Genomic DNA, 26,844 nt, shown 5'->3' on the forward strand with positions numbered 1-26,844 from the left:
GCAATTACATATAAGCAAATACAGACTATACTCACACTAAGATAAACAGTTCTCGCTTTTTACGTGGTTCATAAACATGTAAAGCGTCTACAATCTTGAAATAATTTGTGGAAAACTAGACCGGAAGTGTGACTAAAGTGTTATTTTTTTGTTCACAATGTTTAATTTTCCTTTTTCATTAACACTATATAGACATTTATAATACTTTTGTCAAACCGAATGCTATTACATTAATGTCATACAAACTTTCTTAGCATCTCTCTTAATTATTGACTCGAATAACCCCTCGAAGTCGCGGGTCTCCAGCTAGTTAAACATTATAAACAATAACTCAAACAAAAATGAAAAGTTAACAAAAAAAGACCGATTACCCATCAAGCAATTACTTTATATCACTACAAACTCCTGTTACTTTTGTCAAATCAACAGTATACTTCACGATAACACACAAACAAACACTATTTTAGGGTCTTTCGCCGTTGTGTAATAACTACGTAGTAATTACGAACACAAAAAAGGAATCGAAAGAAACAAAATCGGTAACCTAAAGAATACTAACACGACTTTAAATCTTTCAATGAAAATCGCAGTTAACTATTTTAAAATTAAAAGATTACAAACACGAAAATAGGAATCGAAACAAGAACGAAAACTTGTGTCGGAGTTGAAACTTTCCGGTGTTCAAATCTGAAATGGATTCAACGAAGGTGTTCAGATCTAAAATGGATTTAGATTAACGAATTGAATTATTGGTCACCTTCGTTTGTGTTGAGCCTTGTGTTCTTCAATTGAAGGAGTCGAGTGAGAAAGAAGCATGCTACTTATCCCGTATTTTCGTTGTACAAATTACTTCCCTTTGTGGTTAATTTAAATTGCTAAGTTGCTTTTAATTTTTTTTTTTTTTTTTTCAAACGGCAATATCGGCATCGCCGCAGGGGACCTAACCACCTATCGCGGTTATATGCCACCCACACACGTTGGATCCTACCTCATACCACTCAACCAAGGCTTCGGAAACTATGAAACCGGCAATGAGGTATTGATTGGCAGGGTTTAAGGCTTTAATGTGTACTACACAGAGTAATTCATTATGGTAAAAGAGTCAAACCAAAAGTCAATGTTTGAGGGTTTATGAGAAAACTTCCAGAGTCAAAAAACAAGAATGACTTGTGAAAAGTTTTGGTGTCAATATGCATATGCTTTGATAACATTCTTTTCTTTTCTTTACTTTTATTTTCATTCATAATTCAATCAATAATATACTTGCAGCTTCAGTACTAGAATCTGGAACTTTTACTACAGAAGAAGATCTGATACTAAAGGTATCTAATGCTCCACAATGAACCTTCTATTGAATGTGAAAAGAACAAATTATGGGCAAGATCTACCTTTAACTATTTTGACCGAACTATATGTTTTACCTCTAACGGGGCACATTTTAGCTAAAAGTTTCAACCAAAATAATCGGGAATAATGACTCGGGCGGGTCAAACAGGTCAAAAGTCATTTGAAATGTATTTAAAAACATTTTAAATCACATAAATTCATACAATAATAATATAGTTTTGTGACCTGATTAATAATGAGTTTAAGAAATGTAACACAAAGAACAGAAAAGCGTTTGTGGGTCGATCCATCCGAACCCAACTGATCCAATTAGCCACCCCTGATGAATCTGTGATCAAATAAATAAGATAACACTGCTTTGTACTGCCTGCCATTGGGATAATATTCATATCTTAGATCTTGCAATGTGCTATGGTTAGCATTGTCCTTATTTATATATAATTATATTATATTATATGTACAACATTTAAACTGAACGATTTCCTTAAATAGAACTAAAGTGCTAAGCAACCTTTGTAAAAAAGTGGAAACCACCATCTCTAAGCTTACTAATCACAGGTGTAATAAGTTGAGGTACTTGACCTTGTATGATCATGTTGCTAACAATCAGCGTTGAGTACTTATATGACCAGAGTCAGACCTCATGTTGTATTCAGCTACTAGCTTCGAAAATGAAGTCGATTTATCTTCTAACAGTTTTGTAGGAGAATCATATTCTTCGATGACACCTGCATATAGATTATTGGTAAAACATCAAAGGAATCACAACACAAGCTAACTGTAGAGATTTCATGTATCAATTGAAAGGTCAGAATAACAAAGATTGAGCTCATACGAACCATTGTTTAAAACCAAAACCTTGTCACTGTTTACTACTGAGGTGATTCGATGGGCTATTGTTATCACAGTAGAGTCTGAAAAATGTTCCCTTAGTGTTTTCTGAATCATGTTATCAGTTGCTGTATCAACTGATGCAGTCGCCTCATCAAGAACCAGAATCTTGCTTTTCTTGAGTAATACACGGCCCAAACAGACCAGTTGTCGCTGACCCATACTCCAATTTTCTCCATTTTCAGTAACTATAACAATTTTACAAATATGGGTCATGAAAAGTTTGTTTCTTTATACAAAAATACAAAAATTGAAAATAGTTTGTGTTTAAATGGAGTGGCAAAGAACCCGTTGAATCAAGTTGGCCTTCACTTTTTCTAACCTCATCTCCAATTTGACATTTATCAAGAGCCTGAAAAGATAAATTAAAACGTAACCAATAACGTACTTTTCAAAAAAAAAAAAAAAAAAAAAAAAAAAACACTACATGTCAGCGTAAGCATATTAGATTAAGTAATCTGCTGTACCTCCCATATTTGTTCATCTGTATATTCTTCAAGTGGGTCCATATTGCTTCGTACCGTTCCACTGAACATAGTTGGATCTTGAGGAATTATGCTTAATCTAGATCGTAAATCATGGAGTCCAATCGATGATATGTCGATTCCATCTACCAAAATCTCCCCACCAGTTGGTTCAACAATACGAAAAAGTGTTTGTACAAGAGTAGATTTACCACTTCCGGTTCTTCCTACAATTCCCGTCTTTGTACCTCCAACAAACGTGCACGTAAGGCCTCGCAACACGAGTGGCATATGCGGGGCATATCGAACCTAGTCACACATTTATATACATTATTATTGTGCCTAATTTCACTTGCACAAAATGTTTAAATGAAAACAGTAATTGCCTGTAAATCATAGATTTCGACTTTTCCTTGTGAAGGCCAGAGGAGATCGGGTCTATTGGAGTCTATAATGAGAGGGGGCTCACTAGGAATAGTACTGTATTGAAATATTCTTTCGACGGATATAAATACTATTTCCATGTTGGCGTAAGTTTTTATTACTGAACCTTGTAACTTGTTCAAAGATAGTCCATAAATAACAGCTAAGCCAGCGGTACCTTGGATTACAAAAGGTTAGATTCAAATGAATAAATCTTGAAACAGTAATCCGATGTGTGACAGAATAAAAGTTACTACTTACTTGGATTGATTGTTCCTTCAGGAATGGAGACTAAAAAAATGAGAGTGAAGATAAAGATAATCGAGGATAGCAGATCTAAGCGTAAGCCTAGCCATTCCATTACACCGGCGGCGTGTAACTTTGGTCTGGAGTACTTGTCGATTAGCTTCAAGCACATGTCTTCAAATCTGTTTTGCTGATCAAAGCTTCTAATGGTTGTTGATCCAGATATTGTTTCAGAAAAATGTTGTATGATTGGAGCTTTGCATACTCCAACCAGTCTTGCCAGTTCTCGTGCTGATGGTAAGTAATATTGCTATATAGATACAATAAAATAGATGTAAAAAAGAATTTGGAAGGACAGTAACAAGATTATTGAATGTATCTGACATACATAAGTTATGCCAACATGGAAATAATATTTATAACTGGGTCGGGTCTATTGGAATCTACAAAGTTGTATATAATGTATACTTCAAAACAAATGGCATTACAAGTGGGTCGATTTGGTGTACATTTTGGGTATGTTGGGTAAAACTAGCAGGTAGCTAGTTGCTAGTAGCTCATAGCTGGTAGCTTTTTAGAAGTATTTTAGGTGTTTGACTGAGCAGCTAGATCTGTTCAAAAAAAGAGTAAATTTACAAAAAGATAGGAGCTTTTTCTTAAACGCTAGTTCTAGTAACTTTTAGCTTGTAGCTTTTCCCTCTGTCCAAAAGCTTTAAAGCTCGTTTAGAAAAACGAAGCTTTTTATTAGATAAGAGATCTTTAACAAAAGCTAGAAGCTCCTAAAAGTTCCAAAAAGCTCTGGGTATGTTTGGCAAAACTAGCTGGTAGCTTTTAGCTTTTAGCTGTTAGTTTTTTAGATATATTTTGGTGTTTGGTAGAGTAGCTAAATCTATTAAATAAAGAGTAAAATGACAAAAACTTAGAAGCTAAGAGCTAAATGGTAGTTCTAGTAGCTTTTAGCTTTTTCCCTCTGTCTAAAAGTTCTAAGCTCATTTAACCAAACGGAGCTTTTTATTAACTAGATTTTTCATAAAAGTTAAAAGCTCCTAAAATCTCCGTGCCAAACATAAGTAATAGCTCAAACGGTAAAAAAAAAAAATAATAATAAAATAAAATAAAATCATTTATTCATATTATCATATTTTTTTTTAAATAACACAAATCTAGTAATCGTACTTGGGGGTTTAGTTTTCTATTAGAATATTACAAATCTTGATCAAAAAGTGTTCGGGTCAACCCATAACTATGAGCAGTACCAAAACTTGCTCATTTTGACCCATTACCCAATCCACATGTTATTCAACATCTGATAACCATGGGTACCTGTAAGCGGATGCAAATTGCAATCACGGGAAAGTAAACAAGGAACACGGGCCAAGCACCAATTGACATAACTGCAATAACTCCCAAAAGCTGTATGACCGTAAAACCAAATGGGCCAATTACATATGGCACCTTCAATTCCACTGCACTTTGGTCTGTAGATGCCTGCAAAAAGACCTCTTGTAAAACAAAAAAACTCTATGTATCTTTTCAAAATTTGAATCTAATAACATATTCGCTTACTCTGCTTAAAATTCGTCCAGAAGGATTAGCATCGAAAAAAGACATGGGTGCACGAAAAATACATAAGTGCATTTTGTAAAATAGCTCGTTTGCTGTCACATACACGAACTTCATGAGAAGCACAACTCTTGCTAGAATACATAAAGACGATCCAATTCCAAAAGCCACATAAACAATAATGAACACGTTATTCTGTGATACAAAAGATGCCCGACCCATCCAGTAATTACTCGAAATCTGAAGAACCTCAAACAGAATTTGTGATAATAATATTAACGGAGCAAGTGCGCCTTTATAAGCAATTGTAATGTATTTCCAATAAATAGTCATTCCTATTGAACCTTTTTCCCTTTCTTCTTCTTCCACAAGCTGCTTATTGTTATCGTTATCGTTGTTGCTAATGTTCTTCTTGATAGTTTGTCTTTGGTTTTTATTCACATCGATTATATCAAAATGTAGATTTTTTCCTACAGATTCTATTTCTGATAAGGCTTCTTTATGTGCACCAACAATTTCGATAAAGTCACTTCCCGAGTTGAGAATATTAAGATATTTTCCAGCTTGTGTAATTCTTCCATCCTTCAAAACCTGGTGAATGACCGTTACATACAGATAAATGTATGTATATATGTTTGTATGCAAAAAATAAATAAATAAATAAACACTGAAACGCAAACGGAAATACTTCAAAAGCTTACCAGGATTAGATCTGCAACAGGTAAAAACTCGACCTGATGCGTGACATAAATCACTGTTTTTGATTTCAAGAATCCCAGTATACATTCCTGTCCATAGTTTCAGCTTGTTATATTTTAAACCAACTATATGGAAGTAAATATCAATAGTGAAAGTTTCCAGCCTACAATCTAGAAGCTCACCTTCTAGATGTTCAAAGTAGCCTTCTTTGAACATCATGTAGAAGAAGCAAAGATGAACACGATGACGGCCGCCCACCATCTCCGTTCACACCCTTCCACCGCCATAGAATTTTTACTATAAATAGAGGTGCAAACCTCAATTGTAAATCATCCCAAATCATTCAGAGAAGTGTAATCACAACCTAGAGAGTGTGTGTGAGCTTGAGAGTTTTTTTTTGTAAGAGTTTTGTAATACTCTGTAAATCTATTCTTGTGAGTAATAGAGTTGTTTTTTTCTCAAATTTATATCTCCCAACGTCCAGGCGATCCCCTCTTCCTAACAAGTGGTATCAAGAGCTTGGTTAGAGACGTTGGTTGAGTTTTTGGGTCTTCTGAAGTTTTCTCAAAATCCAATTTTGAGTGTTCCATTGGATTCGTCTCGTCGAACCGAGTCCAACGCAAAAAACGGTGACTTAAACGGAGTTATAACGAGCCCAGAAAACGCGGTCAAAGTTTGGTCAACTCGCCGGAGAAAACGACCGGTGCCGGAATTTTCGCCGGAGAAGACGATCACTGTAGCAATTCACTGTAGCAGCTGGCGGAACTGTAGCAAATCACTGTAGCGGTACTGTAGCGGTACTGTAGCGGTACTGTAGCAATTCTGAAATTTTACAATTTGGTCCCTGAAATTTTCAGAATTTCATTTTTTTGGTCCATGAAGTTTATAAAAATTATAATTTTGCCCTGTAAGTGGAATTTAAGCAGCGAAGTGTCTATTCCACCATTTTCAACCGTTCCGGACGTAACGGTGATCTCTGTTTTCTACAATTCAACCCCGTTTGTGTTGAAAAATTATTTTTAAGGTGATAATGTCCACAGAAGAGTCAACATCATCTTCCGGAGCTATGATTATGCTCACAGCAACAAACTACACGCTGTGGAAACCTCGGATGGAAGATCTCCTTAGCTGTAAGGATTTGTTCGATCCTATTGAATTGAAGGGTATAAACCCTGATTCTGCCAAAGAGAAAGAGTGGAAGAAATCAAACCGAAAAACTATTGGTCAGATCCGTCAATGGATTGATCATAGTGTCTTCCACCATGTTGCACAAGAGACAGACGCATATGTCCTCTGGAAAAAGTTGGAGGACATGTACCAGGCCAAGACTGCTCGGAATAAAGCCCTGCTGATGAGGCGTTTAGTCAACATGAAGCTCAAAAGTGGAACTTCAGTTGCCGAGCATACCAGTGAGTTTCAGAACTTGGTCAACCAGTTATCGTCTGTAGAGATGCCGCTTGGCGATGAAGTTCAGGCGCTACTGCTACTTAGTTCCCTTCCCGATAGTTGGGAAACGCTGGTAGTAACACTCAGCAACTCAGCCCCGAATGGCAAACTTACCATGTCAATGGTCAAGGATGCCCTATTCAGTGAAGAGGCAAGGAGAAAAGACATGGGCACAGATCAGACCCATGCCTTTGTCACAGAGAATCGGGGGAGACAGCGAATGAGTAGCAAAAATAAATGGAGAGGCAGAAGTAAGAGCAGGGGCAGGTCAGCTGATGGCAGAAAACCAACATATAAATGCCATCATTGTGGATTAGAGGGACATATGAAGAAGAACTGCTATAGATTAAAAGAGGAACAAGGTCAAAGCAGTTCACAGCCGAAGAATAAGGGTGGAGAAACATTAGTTGCTATCACAGGTGATGTAGCTTATTGTTCAACCCATGATGAGACATGCCTTCACGTCTCACGAGAAGACACAGAATGTGTGACGCCCCGTACTAAATCATCATGTACGGACCATCATCAACAGGATCATTACAAGGTTAAGTACTATATGCGTTTTCAAAACAGAATTTGCATTCATTAATAAAAGTGACGTCATAACAATGTCAAATGTTTTACAATCCAAAAGTATGCTTCACTAAGTAGAAGCATTAAATAAGTGTACGTGACCACAAAGGTCGTTACATAACAGAGTTTCAAAAGTAAATAAGTTTGAATGCAAGATAAGTAGTCATGCGATAACAACTCTAAGCAGCGGGTTCTACAGCACGACTAGTAAGATAGCGGAAGCGACTTCAAGCACCTGAGAAATACATGCTTAAAAAGGTCAATACAAAGGTTGGTGAGCTATAGTTTAAGTATAACAGTAATGTAAGTAGGCCACGAGATTTCAGTGCTACAACGAGCGTTCAAAAGTATGTAAAAGTATATGCTTAGCCGTGGGCACCCGGTAACTAACTTAACGTTTAATGTACCCCCTTAAAGTGCACTTGGCAAGTGCGTATAACCTCGAAGTATTAAACACCCGTTAAATGCTAGCGCTACTAGCCCGAGTGGGGATGTCAAACCCTATGGATCCATATCTAAGATTCGCGTTCATGGTTCAAAAACCAATGATTAAACGTTACCGAGCTAAAGGGAATGTTTATGCCGTTGTATAACCCACACATATATAAGTTTAAGTACTCGTGCCTAGTATGTAAAACATAAAATCTGCATGTATTCTCAGTTCCCAAAATAAGTTAAAGTAAAAAGGGAATGCTATAACTCACAATGATAGTAGTAGCTGTAAAGTAGTAGTCGGGAATGGTGTGCAAGTAACGGTCCGAGTGTCCTCAACCTAAGTCAAATAGTACTAAGTCAGTAAGTCGTCTCAAAAGGTTTATAAGTATGTAATTAAGGTCATAAGGGTCATCATCAATCATCATCAAACGAAAGGTATAAGTATGTTTGGTTCATAAAGGAAGTTTTAAAACAAAGGCTGACTTCGGTCAGTCGCCACGGTCTCTATACCTACTGAAATAAGGTGAGACCAGTGGCCATGGCTCCGTCTATGAGTCCCTTAAGTGTGGTTAAAATTACAGAAGCTAACTCGTCTTAGTTTGACCGTGACGACGGTTTAAGTGCGAGTAGGTCAGAATTTTCTGCACAACGTTAAAGGACATAGTGACGAACGGAGGGCCATAAATCCTAAACCGTGGCTCGTATTAAGACGAGTCCTAAACGAAAAATTATCTACTCGAACAGAGATAACTGAATATCACAGTTACAGTAGCCCAGGTGTTCGGGTCTGACTCATAAAACAGTAAACAGAAAACTGAAACAGGAATTGAAAAGTAAATGGACCTAGTGACGATCGGAGGGCCATAGACTCTAAACCGTAACTCGTATGAAGACGAGTCTTACATGAAAAGTTATCTACTCGAAAAGTTCTATCCAAAAATCAAGGTTAGATCAACCCAAACCTACTGGTCTGTTCCAGATCGGGCTGATCAGTTCAGTTTGGACAGAAAACAAAAAGTTTGGAGAGTTCCGGTGGTCTTGGTGCTTGATGTTCATCATGGCTCTCATCCTTGATGCATATAGCTTCAAGTGTATAACTCATGGATGTATTTACATCATGTTAACCAAGTCTTGACCATCATAACCCTAGTGCAAGTCTAAGACATCAATTTGATGAACCAAAGTTACATCAAGTCCTAGATCTACACCCACATGAACTATGAAAGTAACTCTAACTAAGTTTTGACACTAGCAACACAAGTGTGAGTCTAAGACATGTAGTTCAACTCACTTAAGAGTTCTATGATGTTTGATGAACCCAAGTTTCATCAAAGTCTTAGATCTAACACATACATCAACTTTAAAACTAGTCATAAACTACAAACTTGAAAATAAACTTAAGTACACAAGATCTTAGGTTGTAGAACTTAGTTCTTAGTAGATCTTGAAGATCCTTGTATCAAAAGTATAGATCTAGTACTTAAGTTAAATCAACACAAGTATGTGAAGTTGTAACTAGCAAGTTACACTTCTATGTCTTGAACTTACAAGTTTCAAGAATAATAATCAAGTCTTTAACTAGTAATTACTTGACCATGAATCATAAATCACAAATTTAACTAAGTAAAAGTGTAATAAATAACTAGATCTACAAGTTTTATGTTTACATTTGTTTCATACTTGAGAAGATCAAACCAAAGTGTAGATCTTAATAGTTCAAGTCAACAATATAAACAAAAGAAAGTTTCTTCAACTTGTGAACTTGAAACATGAAATTAAAGTGAATCAAAAATAAAGTAAGTACCTAGATCTTTAAGTATTTGTTCATGTTTGTATCATGCTTGAGAAGATTCAACTAAGTTTTGAATCTTAAGAGTTCAAGTCTACAACTCATGAAAACAAAGAAAGATCTTAAAGTATATGATCTTGAAACATGAAATCACATAATTATGGAAATACAAACTAGAGAGTTTGAGTTCTTTGTTCTTGGTTCTTCAAGGTCAAAAGAAGAAATCAAGATTTAAGAAGATTCAAGTTAAGAAACTTGATCTTACAACAAGGAAGTAACATACTACAAGCTAACAAGTAAATCAAACAAGAAATGATGATGATGGATGCCCTTAGGCTACGGTTTTGGAAGAGCAAGAGAGAAGATTTGAACATTTTACTTACAAGAAAAGTGAGAAAAGATGAGAGAATTGTGAGAGAGTTTGTGTGTGTGAAATGAATGAGAGAATGCTAGTTGTAAGTAACAAGTAAAATGAAAAAAAAGAACTCCTCATACACTAAAGGAAGTGGACGGTTCTAGGTGCAAAAGGAGGGAGTCAACAAGCTTCTTTCATGTGTTGGTTAATGGTGTAAGCTTAATTGGGTAATAAGTTAAAGAAAGCCTTGCATGCTTGAGACAACTTTGTCTCCCATTTAGTTTAATTAACCCTTGATTATACTTAACATAAACTAGTTTAACGAGTGGGCTTACTAGTCCATAAAAGAGTAGGGTGGGCTTACTTGGCCCAAGTCTAATAATTAAAGGCCCAAATTTAATTAAAGATGCAATTTAAATAATTGAAGCCCAAGTAATTAATCACTAACCTTGATTAATTAAAATGATTAATAATAAATAATCATGAATGTAAATAATATTCTAAAAATATTATTCGTGAAGTTTCGTGTGTCGCAGGGACGTTTCGGGCTCTTAAAAGTCAAGTACGGGCAATCATGGAAACATGTAAATGTAATTATATACATTCGTTTAATCACACGTATTAATAATAATAATTATTAATAATTAACGTTGGAAAAACCAGGGTCGTTACATTACCCACCTGTTAAAGAAAATTTCGTCCCGAAATTTTAAGTTGAATCTGAAGGTGATGGAGGAGGTGGGAAAAGGTGAGGATACTTCTGCCTCATGTGGTCCTCTCGTTCCCAAGTAAACTCAGGTCCTCGTTTGGAATTCCATCGAACTCGAACGATCGGAATCCTATTGTGTTTCAACTCCTTGACTTCTTTTTCCATGATTTCAACAGGCTCTTCCACAAAGTGGAGTTTGTCATCAATAGTAAGTTCCTCCAATGGTATGATAAGTTCAGGTGGCGCAAGACACTTCTTCAAGTTTGACACGTGGAAGGTAGGATGAACTGAACTCAATTGTTCGGGAAGATCAAGACGATAAGCAACGGGTCCAACACGCTCCAAAATTTCAAATGGACCAATGTACCGCGGATTTAACTTTCCGCGTTTTCCAAAACGGATCACACCCTTCCAAGGTGCAACCTTCAACATAACACGATCACCGATGTTGAATTCGAAGTCTTTACGTTTACTATCAGCATAACTCTTTTGGCGATCACGAGCTACCTTGAGTCTGTTTTGAATCTGAGCAATCTTTTCTGAAGTTTCGTGGACTATCTCGGGCCCGGTGAGTTGCACTTCACCTAGCTCGGCCCAACAAAGAGGAGAACGGCACTTGCGGCCATACAACGCTTCAAATGGTGCAGCTTTAATGCTCGAGTGATAACTGTTGTTGTATGAGAATTCAGCGAGTGGCAAATGCCTTTCCCAGGCCTTTCCAAAATCAATAACACATGCACGTAGCATGTCCTCCAAGGTTTGAATTGTTCGTTCACTTTGCCCGTCAGTCTGAGGGTGATATGCAGTGCTCATGTCGAGACGAGTTCCCATGGCTTCTTGTAAGGAACGCCAAAATCTAGAAGCAAATCGAGGATCGCGGTCGGAGATGATCGATAAGGGTACACCGTGTCGTGATACAACTTCCTTAATGTAGAGTTGAGCAAGCCTCTCCATTGTATCGGTTTCCTTCATCGCTAGGAAGTGTGCAAATTTGGTAAGGCGGTCAACAATAACCCAAATAGTATCGTATCCGCCCACCGTCTTCGGCAGCTTAGTAATGAAATCCATTGTGATCCTTTCCCACTTCCATTGTGGGATTTCCGGCTGTTGAAGTAACCCAGAAGGTCTCTGATGCTCGGCTTTAACCTTCGAGCAAGTCAAACACTTACCAACATAAGTCGCAACGTCCTTCTTAAGATTCGGCCACCAATACTGTTCTTTAAGGTCGTGGTACATCTTACCCGCACCGGGGTGAATCGAATATCTCGATTTGTGTGCTTCATCAAGTATCAGGTTTCGTAGATCTCCATAATAAGGTACCCAAATTCTTCCGGCATAACATCGGAGTCCAGACTCTCTAACCTCGAATCGAGAGACAAGTATGTTCAAATGCTCGTGAGATATGTTCTCCTCCTTGAGAGCCTCAACTTGGGCTACTCTGATCTGGCTGTTGAGGTTCGAATGGATGGTGATGTTCAGAGCCCTAACACGAAGAGGTGCCGTCCTCTCCTTTCGGCTTAAAGCGTCAGCTACAACATTGGCCTTGCCAGGGTGATAACGGAGTTCACAATCGTAGTCGTTGAGCGTCTCGATCCATCGACGCTGTCTCATATTCAATTGCTTCTGATCAAATATGTGCTGGAGACTCTTGTGATCGGTGAAGATAGTGCTCTTAGTTCCATACAAATAGTGTCTCCACAATTTGAGCGCAAAGACAACGGCTCCAAGTTCAAGATCATGTGTAGTGTAGTTCCGCTCGTGAATCTTCAATTGGCGGGAGGCATAGGCAATAACCTTTGATCGTTGCATCAGTACACAACCAAAACCACTCTTCGAAGCATTGCAATAAACAACAAAGTCGTCACTGCCTTCAGGAAGTGATAGGATAGGTGCAGTGGTTAACTTCTTCTTCAAAGTTTGGAATGCTGATTCGTGTGTGGGTTCCCAAATGAACTTCTTGCCCTTGTGAGTCAGCGCGGTCAAAGGACGCGCAATCAGAGAAAATCCTTCGATGAATCTTCGGTAATAACCGACGAGACCTAGAAATTGGCGAATATGCGTTGGAGTAGTGGGGGTCTCCCACTTGCTGATGGCTTCAATCTTGGCGGGATCAACTTTGATACCCTGGTCGCTCACAACATGACCCAAAAACTGTACTTCCTTCAACTAAAATTCGCACTTGGAGAATTTGGCGTAAAGTTGCTCTTGTCTTAAGAGTTCAAGCACTAGCCGAAGGTGTTGCTCATGTTCTTCTTCGCTCTTAGAGTAGATGAGGATATCATCTATGAAGACGATAACAAACTTATCCAAGTAAGGCTTGCAGACACGATTCATGAGATCCATGAACACGGCAGGTGCATTTGTCAAACCGAATGGCATCACGAGGAACTCATAATGACCATAACGGGTCCTGAATGCAGTTTTCATCACGTCACTTTCCTTCACCCTCAGCTGGTGATATCCGGATCGCAAATCGATCTTTGAATAAACGCTCGATCCTTGTAGTTGATCAAAAAGATCGTCAATTCGTGGAAGAGGATATCGATTCTTGATAGTCAATTTGTTGAGTTCACGGTAGTCGATACACATACGGAAGGATCCATCCTTCTTCTTTACAAACAACACAGGTGCGCCCCAAGGCGAGAAGCTTGGTTGGATAAACCCTCGATCTAATAGCTCTTGTAGTTGACTCTGTAATTCTTGCATCTCGGAAGGTGCGAGTCTATAAGGTGCGCGAGCTACAGGTGCAGCTCCTGGCACTAAGTCAATCTGAAACTCTACTGCTCTCTGCGGCGGTAATCCAGGCAATTCCTCTGGGAAGACATCAGAAAATTCGTTCACAATTCGAACGTCGTTCACGTTCTTCACCTCAGTTTCTACCGCTTTCACATGTGCTAGGACAGCAAAGCGTCCCTTCTTCATAATCTTTTGCGCTTTCACGCAACTAATGAGGTTCAACTTCGAGGTACAACTCTCTCCATAGATAACCAGTGGTTCGCCATCTCCTTGTGGTATGCGAAGTGCTTTATCTCCACAGATAACATCGGCCTTTATCTTGCTCAACCAATCCATACCGACGATCACGTCAAAACTTCCCAGTTTGATAGGTATCAAATCAATTTCGAAATCTGCACCAGCTATGTTGATAATAGCTCCACGACTAATATGGTCAACCTTTTCAAGTTTTCCATTGGAGACCTCGACAAGCATACTTTCCTTCAAAGGAACTAACGACCAATCTAACTTATCACAAAAATGTCTACACACATAGCTCCTATCGGCACCAGTATCAAATAGGACAGAAGCTAAAAGATTGTTGATTTTGAATATACCTGTCACCAAGTCGGGGTTGTCACGTGCGTCCCTTGCATTAACATTGAAGGCTCTAGCACGTGGTGGTCTGCCATCCTTACGCTTGTTTGGGCACTCGTTTCTGAAATGGCCCGTCTTTCCACACTCATAACATTTCCTAGGCCCATTTTTGTTGTGGTTTGGCTTCACATTCAAAGTAGTAACCTTACAATCCTTACCAACATGCCCAGTCCGTTGGCATTTCTCACAGACAACATTGCAATACCCGGTGTGGTGCTTATAACACCTCTTGCATTGTGGTAAAGTTCCCTTGTAGTTCGGATTGGAGATGTTGTTGTTGGGGTTGGTGTTGTTGTTGTTTTGCCTGAACCCTTCATGTCGCTTCGCCGGGTTTTGATCATAGTTCTTACCCCTGTTGTTGTTGTGGTTGTTGTCCCATTTCCTCTTCTCGCCACTACCAGTTTCAAACTTAGCCTTCTCCGGCTCGTCAAGGATGATTTGATTCAAGAGAGTATGCGCCATGCGCATTGCTTCGGGAACGCTTGGTGGCTTGGATGAGGTAACATTACCCTTGACGGACTTAGGAAGTCCCGAGAAGTATTTTTCCAAGCGCTTAAATTCGGGGGTGACCATGGTCGGACACATAAGAGCCAACTCCAAAAACCTACGGTTGTAACTGTTAAGGTCGTTTCCTACGGCCTTTAACTACATAAATTCGATTTCCATCTTCTGAATTTCGGTTCTCGGACAGTATTCTTCGATCATAGCACATTTAAATTCTTCCCAAGGCGTAGCATACGCCTCATCAATTCCTTGCGCTTGGGCCATGGTATTCCACCATGTAAGCGCGCCATCAGAAAGCGTGCAAGATGCAAATTTCGTTTTGTTAGCTTCCGAACAATTGCTAACCCTGAATACCGATTCCAACTTTTCGAACCATCTGGTGAGACCAACTGGTCCCTCGGTGCCGCTGAAGTTATGCGGTTTGCAGCTCTGGAATTCCTTGTAAGTACACCCATCTCGGACGAGTGGAACGACAGGCGGTGGTACAATTAGAGGGTTCCTTTCTGCTAGAGCAGCAGCAACACGTTCGTTAATCATGTCCTCAATCTGGGCGGCGGTAGGTGTGGTTCTTCCGTTAGCCATGGTATTCTAAACAAAAATTTTGACCCAAGTCAAAATCCAGCATGCAAGTAGTAATAATACAGTATATAGTGACCAATCATGGAATCAAAACATCACATGTTATTAAATAATGCATCTAGGTACAAACATCACAGAATCATCGTGCAGCAATGTAAATAGAACATCGTGCAAGAATTAAATAACGCAAAGTTCCATTTGTTAATGGTAATAAGTTTCATACATCTGAATAAGTTCGTACAATACATATGAAATACATGAAACTATAACTAGATTACATCATGAAATCTAAATACAAGGTCCTACGGTGAAGGCGGGCGAACTGCTCCTCGAGCCAACTGCTCCTCGAGCTCAGTGACTCGAGCTCGGAGAGTCTCAATCTCCCTCATCAGTTCCTCGTTAGAGGGAGCTGGTGGGGCAGGCGGTGCAGGTGGGGCGGGTGGTGCGGGTGGTGCCGGTGGTGCTGATGTAGATGGTCCGGCTCCGGATGTAGACGGTACGTCCCTAGATGTAAGTGGTGCATATCTGAATCTAGGTGGTACGGTTCCAGGAATAGTCAATACGTAACGGGGAACCTTACGTATCTGTGGGTCGGCAGGGTATGGCACAACTCGTTTACGAGCAGTAACCCTACGTCGATGGCCAAAAGCATCAGTCAAAACACGACCTCCATTCACCCCTGGAATGACGGTGCCATCGAAACGGTACCGCTTCTTCGGCGGGGTGGAGGGTGCCTGAATAGGTCTATCGGCAGGATCCTCATCATCGCTGGAGTCGTCTGATGATGAAGAATCGGTGGATGATGAGTCATCCGAATCGTGAGGTGGTGACACTGGTGGCTGAGCTGGTAATCCGAAGCGTCCGAAGGCGGCCAACATCTGTCGGTGTCTGCCTGGTGGAATCACGACTAAACGTCCATCGGGAGTGCGTCGGCAAGGCGTGCGCATGTGGTTACGAAACGGCCCTTCCCCGAAATCCGTGGGGATCTCAATACCACCAATGCGGGGCTGTGACCTCGGGGGTCCGGGAGCAGACACTGGGGCAGGTGCGCTAGAGCTAGCTCCGGAAGTAGAAGCGCCGGGATCGTCAGTGGGTGTCGGGGCCGGAATATCGGCAGCAGCAGCAACAGGTGTAGCAGTAGGTGGAACAACGAGGTCTGAGCCTGTACTGCCCGGAATGTCAGCAGGTGGAACATCCGACATCTGAACAAGGAAAAATAAATTTTCCATGTCAGTATGTCATAAAGCAAGCAAATAATAGGCCAACAGTTTAAATCATGTATGACAATAAGTAGCATGGCAATATCAGTAATTCGTATGAAGGTAGCATGCAATCGAAAGCAAGTAGCATCATGCAGTAGTGAAATCATGTAATAGCATGTGGCATATAGCAGTAACAGTAAGCAGCAGCATGCAGTAAGTTCAGCAGAAACACGTAAACTAGCAAGTTGTAGATTAGTCCTATTAGTGAATCCTACTCGGGTCGGTCTTAGACTCACTAATGCAACCTAATTCCCTACAACCAATGCTCTGATACCAAATGTGACGCCCCGTACTAAATCATCATGTACGGACCATCATCAACAGGATCATTACAAGGTTAAGTACTATATGCGTTTTCAAAACAGAATTTGCATTCATTAATAAAAGTGAAGTCATAACAACGTCAAATGTTTTACAATCCAAAAGTATGCTTCACTAAGTAGAAGCATTAAATAAGTGTACGTGACCACAAAGGTCGTTACATAACAGAGTTTCAAAAGTAAATAAGTTTGAATGCAAGATAAGTAGTCATGCGATAACAACTCTAAGCAGCGGGTTCTACAGCACGACTAGTAAGATAGCGGAAGCGACTTAAAGCACCTGAGAAATACATGCTTAAAAAGGTCAACACAAAGGTTGGTGAGCTATAGTTTAAGTATAACAGTAATGTAAGTAGGCCACGAGATTTCAGTGCTACAACGAGCGTTCAAAAGTATGTAAAAGTATATGCTTAGCCGTGGGCACCCGGTAACTAACTTAACGTTTAATGTACCCCCTTAAAGTGCACTTGGCAAGTGCGTATAACCTCGAAGTATTAAACACCCGTTAAATGCTAGCGCTACTAGCCCGAGTGGGGATGTCAAACCCTATGGATCCATATCTAAGATTCGCGTTCATGGTTCAAAAACCAATGATTAAACGTTACCGAGCTAAAGGGAATGTTTATGCCGTTGTATAACCCACACATATATAAGTTTAAGTACTCGTGCCTAGTATGTAAAACATAAAATCTGCATGTATTCTCAGTTCCCAAAATAAGTTAAAGTAAAAAGGGAATGCTATAACTCACAATGATAGTAGTAGCTGTAAAGTAGTAGTCGGGAATGGTGTGCAAGTAACGGTCCGAGTGTCCTCAACCTAAGTCAAATAGTACTAAGTCAGTAAGTCGTCTCAAAAGGTTTATAAGTATGTAATTAAGGTCATAAGGGTCATCATCAATCATCATCAAACGAAAGGTATAAGTATGTTTGGTTCATAAAGGAAGTTTTAAAACAAAGGCTGACTTCGGTCAGTCGCCACGGTCTCTATACCTACTGAAATAAGGTGAGACCAGTGGACATGGCTCCGTCTATGAGTCCCTTAAGTGTGGTTAAAATTACAGAAGCTAACTCGTCTTAGTTTGACCGTGGCGACGGTTTAAGTGCGAGTAGGTCAGAATTTTCTGCACAACGAACATAGTGACGAACGGAGGGCCATAAATCCTAAACCGTGGCTCGTATTAAGACGAGTCCTAAACGAAAAATTATCTACTCGAACAGAGCTAACTGAATATCACAGTTACAGTAGCCCAGGTGTTCGGGTCTGACTCAGAAAACAGTAAACAGAAAACTGAAACAGGAAATTGAAAAGTAAATGGACCTAGTGACGATCGGAGGGCCATAGACTCTAAACCGTAACTCGTATGAAGACGAGTCTTACATGAAAAGTTATCTACTCGAAAAGTTATATCCAAAAATCAAGGTTAGATCAACCCAAACCTACTGGTATGTTCCAGATCGGGCTGATCAGTTCAGTTTGGACAGAAAACAAATAGTTTGGAGAGTTCCGGTGGTCTTGGTGCTTGATGTTCATCATGGCTCTCATCCTTGATGCATATAGCTTCAAGTGTATAACTCATGGATGTATTTACATCATGTTAACCAAGTCTTGACCATCATAACCCTAGTGCAAGTCTAAGACATCAATTTGATGAACCAAAGTTACATCAAGTCCTGGATCTACACCCACATGAACTATGAAAGTAACTCTAACTAAGTTTTGACACTAGCAACACAAGTGTGAGTCTAAGACATGTAGATCAACTCACTTAAGAGTTCTATGATGTTTGATGAACCCAAGTTTCATCAAAGTCTTAGATCTAACACATACATCAACTTTAAAACTAGTCATAAACTACAAACTTGAAAATAAACTTAAGTACACAAGATCTTAGGTTGTAGAACTTAGTTCTTAGTAGATCTTGAAGATCCTTGTATCAAAAGTATAGATCTAGTACTTAAGTTAAATCAACACAAGTATGTGAAGTTGTAACTAGCAAGTTACACTTCTATGTCTTGAACTTACAAGTTTCAAGAATAATAATCAAGTCTTTAACTAGTAATTACTTGACCATGAATCATAAATCACAAATTTAACTAAGTAAAAGTGAAATAAATAACTAGATCTACAAGTTTTATGTTTACATTTGTTTCATACTTGAGAAGATCAAACCAAAGTGTAGATCTTAATAGTTCAAGTCAACAATATAAACAAAAGAAAGTTTCTTCAACTTGTGAACTTGAAACATGAAATTAAAGTGAATCAAAAATAAAGTAAGTACCTAGATCTTTAAGTATTTGTTCATGTTTGTATCATGCTTGAGAAGATTCAACTAAGTTTTGAATCTTAAGAGTTCAAGTCTACAACTCATGAAAACAAAGAAAGATCTTAAAGTATATGATCTTGAAACATGAAATCACATAATTATGGAACTACAAACTAGAGAGTTTGAGTTCTTTGTTCTTGGTTCTTCAAGGTCAAAAGAAGAAATCAAGATTTAAGAAGATTCAAGTTAAGAAACTTGATCTTACAACAAGGAAGTAACATACTACAAGCTAACAAGTAAATCAAACAAGAAATGATGATGATGGATGACCTTAGGCTACGGTTTTGGAAGAGCAAGAGAGAAAAGATTTGAACATTTTACTTACAAGAAAAGTGAGAAAAGATGAGAGAATTGTGAGAGAGTTTGTGTGTGTGAAATGAATGAGAGAATGCTAGTTGTAAGTAACAAGTAAAATGAAAAAAAAAAGAACTCCTCATACACTAAAGGAAGTGGACGGTTCTAGGTGCAAAAGGAGGGAGTCAACAAGCTTCTTTCATGTGTTGGTTAATGGTGTAAGCTTAATTGGGTAATAAGTTAAAGAAAGCCTTGCATGCTTGAGACAACTTTGTCTCCCATTTAGTTTAATTAACCCTTGATTATACTTAACATAAACTAGTTTAACAAGTGGGCTTACTAGTCCATAAAAGAGTAGGGTGGGCTTACTTGGCCCAAGTCTAATAATTAAAGGCCCAAATTTAATTAAAGATGCAATTTAAATAATTGAAGCCCAAGTAATTAATCACTAACCTTGATTAATTAAAATGATTAATAATAAATAATCATGAATGTAAATAATATTCTAAAAATATTATTCGTGAAGTTTCGTGTGTCGCAGGGACGTTTCGGGCTCTTAAAAGTCAAGTACGGGCAATCATGGAAACATGTAAATGTAATTATATACATTCGTTTAATCACACGTATTAATAATAATAATTATTAATAATTAACGTTGGAAAAACCAGGGTCGTTACAGAATGGGTGGTAGATACTGCAGCTTCCTACCACGTGACTCCATACAAGGAATACTTCACAACATACAAAGCTGGAGACTTTGGAGCTGTGAAGATGGGAAATTCCAGTTCCGCTGAGATTGTCGGAATTGGTGATGTCAAGATAAACACAAGTTCCGGGAGTACAATCACTTTGAAGGATGTCCGCCATGTGCCAGATCTTCGGCTGAATTTACTTTCCGGAGTAGCTCTCGATAAACAGGGCTATGATAGTCATTTCAATAGAGGCACATGGAAATTGTCAAGAGGCGCTATGATATTCGCTCGGGGACACATTTGTGGCACACTTTACAAGACTCATGTGAAGATCTGCACAGACAGTATTAATGTTGCAGAAAAGGAGGCTTCACAAAATTTATGGCACCAGAGACTCGGTCACATGAGTGAGAAAGGGTTGTCTACCCTAATAAAGAAGAAGCTTATCAATGTAGACAAGGATGCTGCGCTAGATCCTTGCAATCATTGTCTGTTTGGTAAGCAGCATAGAGTCTCGTTTAATTCCTCTTCAACGAAAAAATCAGAGTTACTCAGTCTGGTACACTCTGATGTTTGCGGTCCCTTGGAGGTTGAATCAATTGGCGGCAATCGATACTTTCTGACGTTTATCGATGATACTTCTCGAAAGGTGTGGGTATATTTCTTACGGACGAAGGACCAGGTGTTCAATTACTTCAAACAGTTCCATGTCATGGTAGAACGTGAGACAGGAAAGAAGTTAAAGTGTCTTCGATCTGACAACGGCGGTGAATACTCTTCCAGACAGTTCGATGCCTATTGCAGATCATATGGCATCCGACATGAGAAGACGGTCCCACGTACCCCTCAACATAATGGTATCGCAGAAAGAATGAACCGAACAATCATGGAACGTGTTCGGAGCATGCTCAGTATGGCTAATCTGCCAAAGCCATTCTGGGGAGAAGCAGTCAGAGCCGCTTGTTATTTGATCAACCGATCTCCATCAGTACCACTGAATTTTGAAGTTCCGGAGAAACTTTGGTCTGGAAAGGATCCATCATACTCTCACTTAAGAGTATTTGGATGTTTGGCGTACGCACATGTATCCAAGGAGCTCAGGCAGAAGCTGGATGCAAGGACCACTCCATGCATATTCATAGGCTATGGAGATGAAGAATTTGGATACAGATTATGGGATCCAAAGGAGAAAAAGGTGATCAGAAGTAGGGACGTAGTGTTCCATGAAAGCCAGACAATAGAAGATATTGAAAAGCCCACAATATCTCAGAAGACAAATGTTGCTGCTCAGGTGCCAGAGGCAACAACGGAATCATTCATGAGAAATGAATTTTCAGTGCAAGAAGAAATGCTAGAAGTAGAAGATAATGAGGAAAATGACGGTGCTGAGCAGGGGGAGCCACAACCCCATCTGCCAGACGTTCCAGCACCATCACAAGGTCAAGATGATGGTGGATCTCCTCAGAATGTTCCAGAAGTTCGTAGATCTGAACGAGGTCGGATTCCATCGAGTAGATATCCAGAATCAGAGTACCTTCTACTTACTGAAGATGGAGAACCGGAGAGTTTTCATGAAGCAGTAACTCATAAGGATAAAGAAAAATGGTTGCTCGCAATGCAGGATGAGATGGATTCTCTGCAGAAAAATCAAACTTATGAGATTGTAGAACTTCCACGCGGGAAGAAGGCACTGAAAAATAAATGGGTGTTCAAGCTGAAAAAGGATGGTAGTGGAAAAGTGGTGAAATACAAAGCACGACTTGTAGTCAAAGGATTCCAACAAAAGAAAGGGATTGATTTTGACGAGATATTTTCACCAGTAGTTAAGATGACTTCAATTAGAGTCATACTTGGATTGGTCGCAAGTATGAACTTGGAGCTTGAACAGATGGATGTAAAGACAGCTTTTCTTCATCGAGATTTACATGAAGAAATTTACATGGAGCAGCCAGAAGGTTTTCAGGTTTCAGGAGATAACCTCGTATGCAAGCTGAAGAAAAGTTTGTACAGTTTGAAGCAGGCACCTAGGCAGTGGTACAAGAAGTTTGACTCGTGCATGGTGAGTCACGGGTACAAGAAAACTGCAGCAGATGAGTGTGTCTACATTCAGAAGTTTTCTGAAGGAGATTTCGTTGCTCTTCTACTATATGTAGACGATATTTTGATCGTAGGGAAAGACGCAATGAAGATCAACCAGCTGAAGAAGGAACTCTCTAAGTCTTTTGACATGAAAGACTTAGGACAGGCTCAACAGATTTTGGGAATGCAAATAACCCGAGACAGAAATAATAAAAGGTTATGGCTATCTCAGGAGAAATATATTGAACGAGTGCTTTCACGTTTCAATATGAACAATGCCAAACCTGTTAGCATTCCATTAGCTAACCATTTCAAGTTAAGCAAGAGTTCTTGTCCCTCATCCAAGGAAGAGATCGGGGAGATGTCTTCAGTACCATATTCTTCAGCAGTTGGAAGTTTGATGTATGCAATGGTGTGTACAAGGCCCGATATTGCTCATGCAGTGGGAACGGTGAGTCATTTTCTCTCGAACCCCGGGAAAGAGCATTGGGAGGCTGTAAAATGGATTCTCAGATATCTTAAAGGTACAAAGAATCTATGTCTTTGTTACGGGGGAGCTGATCCAATCTTGGAAGGCTATACAGATGCGGATATGGCCTCAGATCTTGATAGTAGGAAATCTACTTCAGGATTCATTTACACTTTTGCAGGAGGAGCTGTTTCATGGCAGTCAAGACTACAAAAGTGTGTTGCATTATCCACAACTGAAGCAGAGTATATTGCTGCCGCAGAAGCTGGAAAAGAAATGTTGTGGTTAAAGCGTTATCTCCAAGAATTTGGAATCAAGCAAAAGGAGTACAAGGTACATTGTGACAGTCAGAGTGCTCTAGATTTGAGCAAGAACTTCATGTACCATTCCCGTACAAAACATATTGATATTCGCTATCATTGGATACGCGAGGTAATTAATCGACAACTGTTGAGACTAGTGAAGATCTATACAAAGGAGAATCCTGCGGATATGTTAACAAAGGTGGTGACTCGAGAGAAGTTGGAGTTATGCAGAGACATAACTGGAATGTTCGTGGATTCGGCTGGAGGGGGAGAATTGAAAGTTTCCAGCCTACAATCTAGAAGCTCACCTTCTAGATGTTCAAAGTAGCCTTCTTTGAACACCATGTAGAAGAAGCAAAGATGAACACGATGACGGCCGCCCACCATCTCCGTTCACACCCTTCCACCGCCATAGAATTTTTACTATAAATAGAGGTGCAAACCTCAATTGTAAATCATCCCAAATCATTCAGAGAAGTGTAATCACAACCTAGAGAGTGTGTGTGAGCTTGAGAGTTTTTTTTTTTTAAGAGTTTTGTAATACTCTGTAAATCTATTCTTGTGAGTAATAGAGTTGTTTTTTTCTCAAATTTATATCTCCCAACGTCCAGGCGATCCCCTCTTCCTAACAAATAGCTTAAACTGACATGGTCAAATGGGTCGAAAATCACACTCACTGTATATTTAATGCATAAAAGCTTCTAAAAATATCTAACTTATATTGTTACTGGTAACATTACTCATATTTGACTTGCTATGTGTTTATTTAGGAATGTATAAAGTTGGACAGAAAGTGCTTCATGGCTACTCAACCTGTACCAAATATTATACGGAGTACATTTGACCCGTTACCCAACTCACCCATATTACCACCTGTAAGTAAAGCACATAGCTGACTATGCACCAAGGTGATGCAAAAATTTATAAAAAAACAGGAGAATCAACCAACTTTGAACAGATGGCTTCCAGTATGAGCATCAACAGCACTGAACGGATCATCAAACAGATAAATATCAGTATCTTGATACAGAGCACGTGCGATCTGTACTCTCTGTTTCTGACCACCACTCAAATTAATTCCCCGCTCTCCTATAATTGTTTGATCACCAAACGCAAGCATATCAAGATCTTTCTTCAAATCACAAGCCTCAACCACCTTTTCATACCTTTCCCTGTCCATTTCTTTACCAAACAAGATATTATCTTCTATCTTTCCACTCTGTATCCATGGTAGTTGACCAACATAAGCCTTTGTACCACAAACTTTGACTTTTCCTGTAACTTTAGGCATTTCGCCTAAAATACAAGACAACAAGCTCGACTTTCCGGACCCCACGGTACCACACACAGCGACCCTTGCACCATGACTAACTCTCAAATTTATATCTGTCAATGTTGGATTAGAAGAATTCATCTCCCATGAGAAGTTCCCGTTTATTATCTCAACGACTGTATCACAACTACCTCGTGGGACCGTTTCCACCAGTTCGGGATCCAAGTCATACAAACGAAGAAACGATGCAATACGATCAATCGAAACTTTAGTCTGAGCTATCATAGATATTGCCTCTGGAATACCATACATTGATTCTTGAAGAATCTTGAATGTTGCAAGTGCAGACAATACTTTCCCCGACTCAAGTGGGACCCCGACAAGCACACACGTTCCAAAAGTCGTAACAGCCACAAATATCGGGGTCACCCAGAACGCGAAAGCGAATATTTATACAACCAATGTGCTTCTTCGTTCCTAATATTTTCGATTCTAGACAAGAATTTCATCTCCCAACCATGAAGCTTAAGAATCCTCATATTCTTCAAAATTTCAGAAGTTTTTTTCATCCTTTTGTCTTTAAATTCCATTAAATTCTTTTGAAACTTCCCCTGAAACCTCCCTATAGGTATATTCACCAATAGCAACATAATCGTAGCAACAAACGCAGCCAGTGACGAAAATCCAAGATCTTTATACAAAATTGCTAGTGCCAAACCAACTTGCAGTACAAGTAACCAAGTATTGTGCATGTACTTGCTAAAATCCCTGATTCTTTCGGCATCCACAGCCATTAGATTGATAATATCACCGTTTGAACGCCCCTGCTTTGACTGAGTCGAAAAGGTCAAACCTTTATGGTAGATCACTGCAATCAAAGCAGCTTGGGATCTGGATCCGACCTTTTTTAGCTTATAATCGCGATGGGATTTCGCCACGAACTCTGTGATCTTAGCAACGAAAAATGCAAAAACGATAAGAAAACTCTTACTTAATTCTCGACGTCCATTTAGATACACTACAAACGTATCTATGAGAAACGGCCCCACATATGAAGCTAACGTGAAAATAACCGAAAGGAGGCCCGTGATCATTATGTCTTTCCACGTTGTCCAAAACACGGCCATCGCAAGATTAAAAGAAGTAATTTCGCTGTTATTTATCTTGTATGACTCTAGTTTTGTTCTTAAAACCGAAAAGGCTACTTGTGCACTATCAATACTTTCCAGTAATGGTACGTCTTCAAGGTGTAACTGTTTCGTATATCCTTTAGCAATCAACGGATGGATCCAGGAAAACGTTAAACTACTAAAAATACTTCTTGTTTTCAATTCTTGATACGAAATATTTGTAACTTCATCTTCATTCTTAACCGAAAACCACTCCCCATAACAGAGGAACAAACTGCTAATACTACATAAGCATCAAATACCACAAACTGAAGTGTGATGAGAATCTGTTTGTAGTAAACACAGTCTACAACAAGGCAAAAACAGGAAATTAAGGAAAAACAAACCCACCAGACCCTTAATATGAATGGGTAGTTATTGTCTCTAGAGTTAGAAACATGGGTATGAACGTAGACCGAAACAAGTAACCAAACAAACGTTCCAAGAACGGTATCCCGAACAATAAGAATGCTTTCATTATTATTCGAATAAAAAAGGTTCAAGAGACATGTAAAGAGGTTAATAAGCAGAAGAAAGACACAGCACAAAAGGGTCTGTTTGTGAAACAAGTGGCCATTTTTGGGCGTAAGCATTTGTTTAGAGGCTTCATTGGTGCTATTTTTGTGTAAGTTTTTGGTAACCAAAGTGATGAGTGTAAGAAGAAAGAAAGCAAGGTATATTGAGCCTGAATGTCCTTGCAAGATTCTGTGGGACACGAGAATGTTACGATCGTTGCTCGTGAGTAAACTCGAAAGCGGAAGTAACTTAAGTGCTAACCTCATTAATGAAGCTTCAGGATCTTCAGTTTTTAGTTTGTGATAGAATTAGCAAATGGTGAATTTTATGCGAGTGTTAAGTCAAAGTCTGCTACTGATCTTCAATCCAAGACCACTTGTTTAGTCAAGGTTGATATTTTGTCAAGATTGGTGAATCATCTACTTTCGGTTAGTCTTTTTCGATATAAACTTTAATCTTATTTAGTCTTTTTTTATACATATTTTATTTATTTTATTTCATTCGAGAGTTAGCATTATTATATATTTAATATTCTTTAAGGACAATGTTAACTATAGTTCTTAGTGTTGTAATTTAGTTGTATTTAACAACTATTATGACCAAAACTTCTACCAAATATTTCTAGTATTATATAAGATTAAAAGTGAGAGTATATATATTAGGAAGTAAATTGAAGAATAGGTACAATTTTCATGCTTGATCTATCATGTATTTATACTACTAAAATTGCCATCCATTTATGACTT

General features: G+C 39.1%; 1 pseudogene; it reads right to left on the reverse strand.

The window, feature by feature from the left end:
* Positions 1 to 1,720: 1,720 nt before the first annotated feature.
* On the reverse strand, positions 1,721 to 26,407 carry LOC139894358 (ABC transporter C family member 3-like; annotated as a pseudogene).
* Positions 26,408 to 26,844: the final 437 nt, after the last annotated feature.

This window comes from Rutidosis leptorrhynchoides, chromosome 2 (genome assembly GCF_046630445.1).
Source record: "Rutidosis leptorrhynchoides isolate AG116_Rl617_1_P2 chromosome 2, CSIRO_AGI_Rlap_v1, whole genome shotgun sequence".
Classification (NCBI taxonomy): domain Eukaryota; kingdom Viridiplantae; phylum Streptophyta; class Magnoliopsida; order Asterales; family Asteraceae; genus Rutidosis; species Rutidosis leptorrhynchoides.